This window comes from Otolemur garnettii, unplaced genomic scaffold (assembly GCF_000181295.1).
Source record: "Otolemur garnettii isolate 467f Iridium unplaced genomic scaffold, OtoGar3 scaffold00091, whole genome shotgun sequence".
NCBI lineage: Eukaryota > Metazoa > Chordata > Mammalia > Primates > Galagidae > Otolemur > Otolemur garnettii.
This window is the reverse complement of record NW_003852486.1, coordinates 6,316,330-6,321,749: the sequence shown is the minus strand read 5'-3', so window position 1 is coordinate 6,321,749 and position 5,420 is coordinate 6,316,330. Positions and strand designations below refer to the sequence as shown.

General features: G+C 47.9%; 1 pseudogene; it reads right to left on the bottom strand.

The window, feature by feature from the left end:
• Positions 1 to 458: 458 nt before the first annotated feature.
• LOC100950228 overlaps positions 459 to 5,420 on the bottom strand; it is a 16,330-nt pseudogene continuing 11,368 nt past the window's right edge.

Sequence of the window (5,420 nt, the reverse complement as noted above, 5' to 3'; positions counted from 1 at the left end):
TGGTGGTTAGGGTGCCAGCCACATACACTGAGGCTGGTGCATTCGAGACTTGAGTATATACACAAAAGTGATTTCTTCAGCCCAATACAAATGGCAGCATATTGCTACTTTATTTATTTATTTTTTCTGAGATTGAGTCTCACTTTGTCACTCTTGCTAGAGTGCTGTAGCATCATAGTTCACAGCAACTTCAGTCTCCAGGGCTCAAGCAGGTCTCTTGCCTCAGCCTCCTGAGTTGCTGGAACTACAGGCACCCACCACAATGTCCAGCTATTTTTAAAGATGGGGGTTGGGGGGCGTGTCTTGCTCTTGCTTAGACTGGTCTTGAACTTGTGAGCTCAGTTGATCCATTTACCTTGGACTCCCAGAGTGCCGACATTACAGGTTTGAGCCACTGTGCCCAGCCACCAATGCAGATCTAGAGCCAATCATATCTTGCCAATATCATTTTCAAGTCCCTACTTGTCTATTTCCACTGTTGCCCATAAGTATCCTATAAAATTGTAACCACAGTTACCAGAATAGTCACCACTTTGCTGAAGTGGCTGCCGAGAGATGGGTTGGGAGCCCTAGTTCTGTTGGTTGTTGGTCTGATGATGCTTGGGAATCAGGTTGGTTGTACCCATCTGCCTTTCTCTTGCCTCCTACATAACCCCACAATTGCTCTGAGATCCACAGGAATCACGGCCTCTCTGCCATTGTGCAGGACCCCCTCTGCCACCCCTGGAGACTCTTGGTGGTTCCAAAGGTGCCCCCCTCTGTGAATAGCCAGCTCTACTTGGAGCTGGTGATGCTCCCTGCCCCCTTGGTGGTGGTGGTGGAGCACCTCACCCTCCCCTTCCTCCTCCTCTTCTTCTTACTGTGTAGCCATGATCATAGCCGTAGTAGGAATCTTCATAGCCTCCACGATAGTCATAACCATAGTAATCATCATAGTAATCTTCATAGCTGTAATAATCTGGAGGGTAACCATATCCACCTCTGCCCCCAGCATGACCCTGACCTCTAATTGGAGGTGTCATTGAAGGAGGAGGGTGGTAGTAATAATCTTCATATGCAGTGCTTCTGGAGGCCTGTCTAGCAGGTTGTCATTGTTTCCTTTTCTTCTCTAGTGGCTTGGGTAAGACTATTTATTCCCCCTTCTATTTCTTTGCCCTTAATTTCATCCATAGCCTTAACAGCTGCTCCTCTGTCTTTGAAATAAACAAATGCATAATCTTTTAACTTCTTCACTCTTTCAAGTTTTTCAAATTCAGAAAATGATTTTTCCAGTATTTCTTCTGTCACTGTAGTAGCCAAGTTTCTCACAAATAAGACTTTCTTTCACCTTAACCATTACTTCTGTATCAGGTCCTTCCATGGGATCAGCCCATTCAACTGTAACTACATTTCTGCACACCTCCACTTTTCCACTCATCAGCTGGCATCTGGCTTGTGCTGCTGACTTCTGATTCTCATATTCAAGGAAGCAGAACTCCAGATTCTTTTTAGTCATGGGGTTGATGGTAGAGAATAACATCCTTCAAACCTTCTGTTAAACCTATGACTTTACTGAATTCTTTCAAAAAAATTTTTAGTCTTATTCTTTGGAATGGATCCAATAAAAAGTCTGTCATTTGCCACAGAACTGCATACTCCAAGGTGTTTACCAGGGCGAATTTCATAGCTGTCACACAGTTTAACAGCTTCCTTTCCACAGAAGGTGATGAAAGCATATCCTCTGTTCTGACTAGACAGTGGATCTATCAAAAGATGAAGATCCCAAATGGGACCGGCCTTCTCAAAAAGGGGCACCAACTCATCCTCATATAAATTGCTTGGTATTTTACCTGTAAAGACCTCTGTTCCAATTCTGGGTTGTACACCAGAGTATATACTGTCTGGTCAAGGACTACCATACTTCCTCTGTCCTGTGGTTACATCCAGAGTATAACCAGTCTTCTCAAGCAAGGCCTTGATCTTTGCTTCATCAGGTGCTTTTGTGGACTCTTGCACCTTGCTCTCCCAAAACACAATGCCTTTGGGGACTCTGGTGCTAAACTATTTGTAGACAACCTGCTTCTGAGTCAGGGCTTCATAGGTAGAGAGCAGCTCCCTCACTGCTCTATTCAAAATGGACATAAGGGTTGGTAAAATAAGACAAAAATGATAAAAGAAATGTATGGTGGAGTCGTTTTCTAAGATGGAATCACTATGTCAAGGGTGCCCTGAACACCTGGGTTAGCTCCCAGGCTCAGCTTCCCAGCAGCAGCTCTGCCCACCCCTCCCCACCACCTATCCACCCTCCCTTAGTCCCCCTGAGCACCACCAGAGCTGAATAGTTAACATTTTCTGTTGGGCCTTGTTTGGAGATGGTGGGAGCTGATCACCATTTAGCAGCACCCATGGGGACAGTGGGATGGGGAGCCCCAGGGTGATCATTGGTGTGGTGAGGCTGCGGCAGGCAGTTGATGCAGGAGCTGCAGGAGCTGCAGGAGCTGCAGGACCTGCAGGACCTGCAGGGAAAGCAGTGTTGGGCTCGCACCAAAGAAAAGAAGAAAGTGGGGTGGTGCCTGTGGCTCAGTGAATAGGGCGCCAGCCCCATATACTGAAGGTGGCGGGTTCAAGCCCAGCCCCAGCCAAACTGCAACAAAAAAATAGCTGGGGTTGTGGTGGGTGCCTATAGTCCCAGCTACTCGGGAGGCTGAGGCAAGAGAATCACCTAAGCCCAAGAGCTGGAGGTTGCTGTGAGCTGTGATGCCACAGAACTCTACTGAAGGTGACAAAGTGAGACTGTCTGTAAAAAAAAAAAAAAAAGAAAAGAAAAGAAGAAAGTGAATAGAAAGTCCCTTTCTGGCTCTGGGAGGTTATGAGGAGATGAAAACCCCATCAGTGACAGGAAGAAGAAGAGGCCCAGGCAATGTTCATAAAGACATTGGGGAAGGAAATGAAGGAAGTAGAGCCAGCATTACTATCCCCAAGTTCAAGCAGAAGAAGTGGAGTCTGACAGCCATTCTGCTCCTCAGTAGGACAGCAGGACATCCAGGACAGCAGCAGCCAGAGCCACAGTCAGCTCCCATGAAGAAGTCTGCACAGAAGAAAGTGTCCCAAATGCGGTCCTCTTGCCTTGGCTTCCCAGAGCACTGGGGTCACAGGCATGAGCCACCGCCTGATGACAGTTTTTATTACATAGGGTACACTCTAAATAGCCATAGTGCTCTGAACAGTCTGCTGAAGAAAGGACACCCAGGATGCTATCAGGTGGGCAGCTGCACTGAGCTAAGGATCATGACCAAAGCAGCTGTATGGTCAGAGCAGCAGTGGTGAGTGGCTCTGGAAACCTGGAGGGTGAGATTCCTTACTGAGGACTCCCACACTGCCCCCTGGCCAAGTGGATGACCAGCAAGAGCAAGGAGTCCTCATGGGAGCACCTCTGGAGTGTCCAGGTGCCCGATGGGGGTCGCTGGCACCATCACCTGGGTGATGCACCTGGCCTGCCTGTCCGCCACTGGCACAGATATGAGCAGCAGTGCTGAGGGACTTCCAAAGAGATCACTTGTGAGGACAGGGACAAGTGTCCCTGTGGCAGAAGTGGTCAGAGCTGCTGGGATCAGTTAGGGGCTGAGTGTTGACATTCTGAGCAACTTAATAAGCATTCTGTGGCCATGTCTGGTGCCTCCCTAGTGTGTGCCACTTTGCCCTCAGGGGAGACACGTTCCAATCTTTGACCCACACTATAGTTCCTGGGAGGAAAGGGTGAACAGGGAGAACAAACTAACCAGATATCTCTCATTCACCCATCCTGACGCTGCTGCCGCCACTTTTCCCAGGGCTTGCAATTGCATCTTCAACTCTACCTCTCCCAATTCCCTGGGGGGAATCCTGGCAAGCTTTGTAGTAAGGGGGTGGCCTATGATATAAGACCTTATAATGTGAGAACCCTGTCCTCTTAGTGGGGGTACACACCAAGGGCAGGGCACTTACCCTCTGTAAGTTTGTCTCCTGGCACAGTTTCCCTAAACTTGTTTTGATTGTCCTACTCATGTGTTCCACCTTTCCCAAGCTTTGTGGGCAGTAGGCTGTGTGGAGTTTCCAGGTGATGTCAAGGATCTTAGCTGTCTTCTGGACTAATTTGGAGATGAACACTGGTCCATTGTCTGACCCAATCCATAGTGGTAGTCCAAAACGTGATATGATGTGTCTCAGGAGTGCCCAGGTGACTTCTTGCTCCTTCTCAGTGCGGGTCAGATATGCTTCTACCCATCCAGAATAGGTGCAGACCATTACCAGCAAGTACTTGTTTACACCTGGGTATTTCAGTAAAATCTACCTGAAAGTCCTCGAAGGGTGTTGCTCCATACGACTAGATTCCTGGGGGTACCATTGGTCCTTGGAGCACACTGAACTAGCTGCCAGTGACACACCATTGACTGATGGTTTTGGCCAGGGCTGCCAGGTGGGAGATGTAGAAGTACTGGCCCAGCAACTTTACCAAAAACTCCTGTCCCAGATGAGTGCTCTCATGCATGACTGTCACCACAGTGGCTCCTAGAAGCTGGGGGACTGCTACTCGTCCATCTGGCATTTTTATCCATCCTTCCTTGATTTCCTGCCCCCTGCCCTCCACTGTCAACCATTCCTTCTCTTGGGAGTAGATAGGTGTAAGCTCTGGAACCCACAGGATGAGGGGAGCCACTCACAACACCTGGTACAGCTTGGATGCAGCCCTCTTTGCCTCAGCATCGGCCCTAGCATTCCCTCTAGTGATGGTGAAAGCATCTCATTGATGTCCACAGCAGTGCATCACTACCACCTTCTGGGGTTTCCATACTGCCTCTAGTAACTGAAGTATCTCTTGCTGATACTTAATGTCCTTTCCCCCAGTGTTTAATAGCCCTGTGCACTTGGAGACTCAGAAAAGCATACTTGAAATCTGTAGATACTCACACTCTTTCCTTGACTTAGTGTCAAGGCAATTAATTCAGCCTTCTGAGTGGATGTTCCTTGGGGAGGGGCTTAGCCTCTACAGTCTCTGTTAAGGTGGCCACTGCATACCCAGCCTGTCGCTCACCTTGAGCTGTCGGGTAACTGCTTCTGCCTACATAAATGTCCTAGTCTGCATCTGTCCAAAGTTGGTTGCACGGGTCAGTTCTACTAGAATACACATTATCTATAACTTCCATACGGTCATGCTCAGTCTCTCTTCCACTTACTAGAAGGAGTGTGGCTGGGTTCAGTGTGTTATATACATCTATTGTTATGCTTGTTATGCATGTATTGCTACACATTAAGTTTTGGTACTTAGTTAATCTTGCATTAGTGAGCCTGAAATGTCCCTTTGTATTCGTTAAAGTGACCACAGAGTGGGGTACTTTCACTCTGAGATTCTGCCCCAGAGTCAGCTTTTCAGCTTCTTCTTCTTTTTTTTTTTTTTTTTTTTT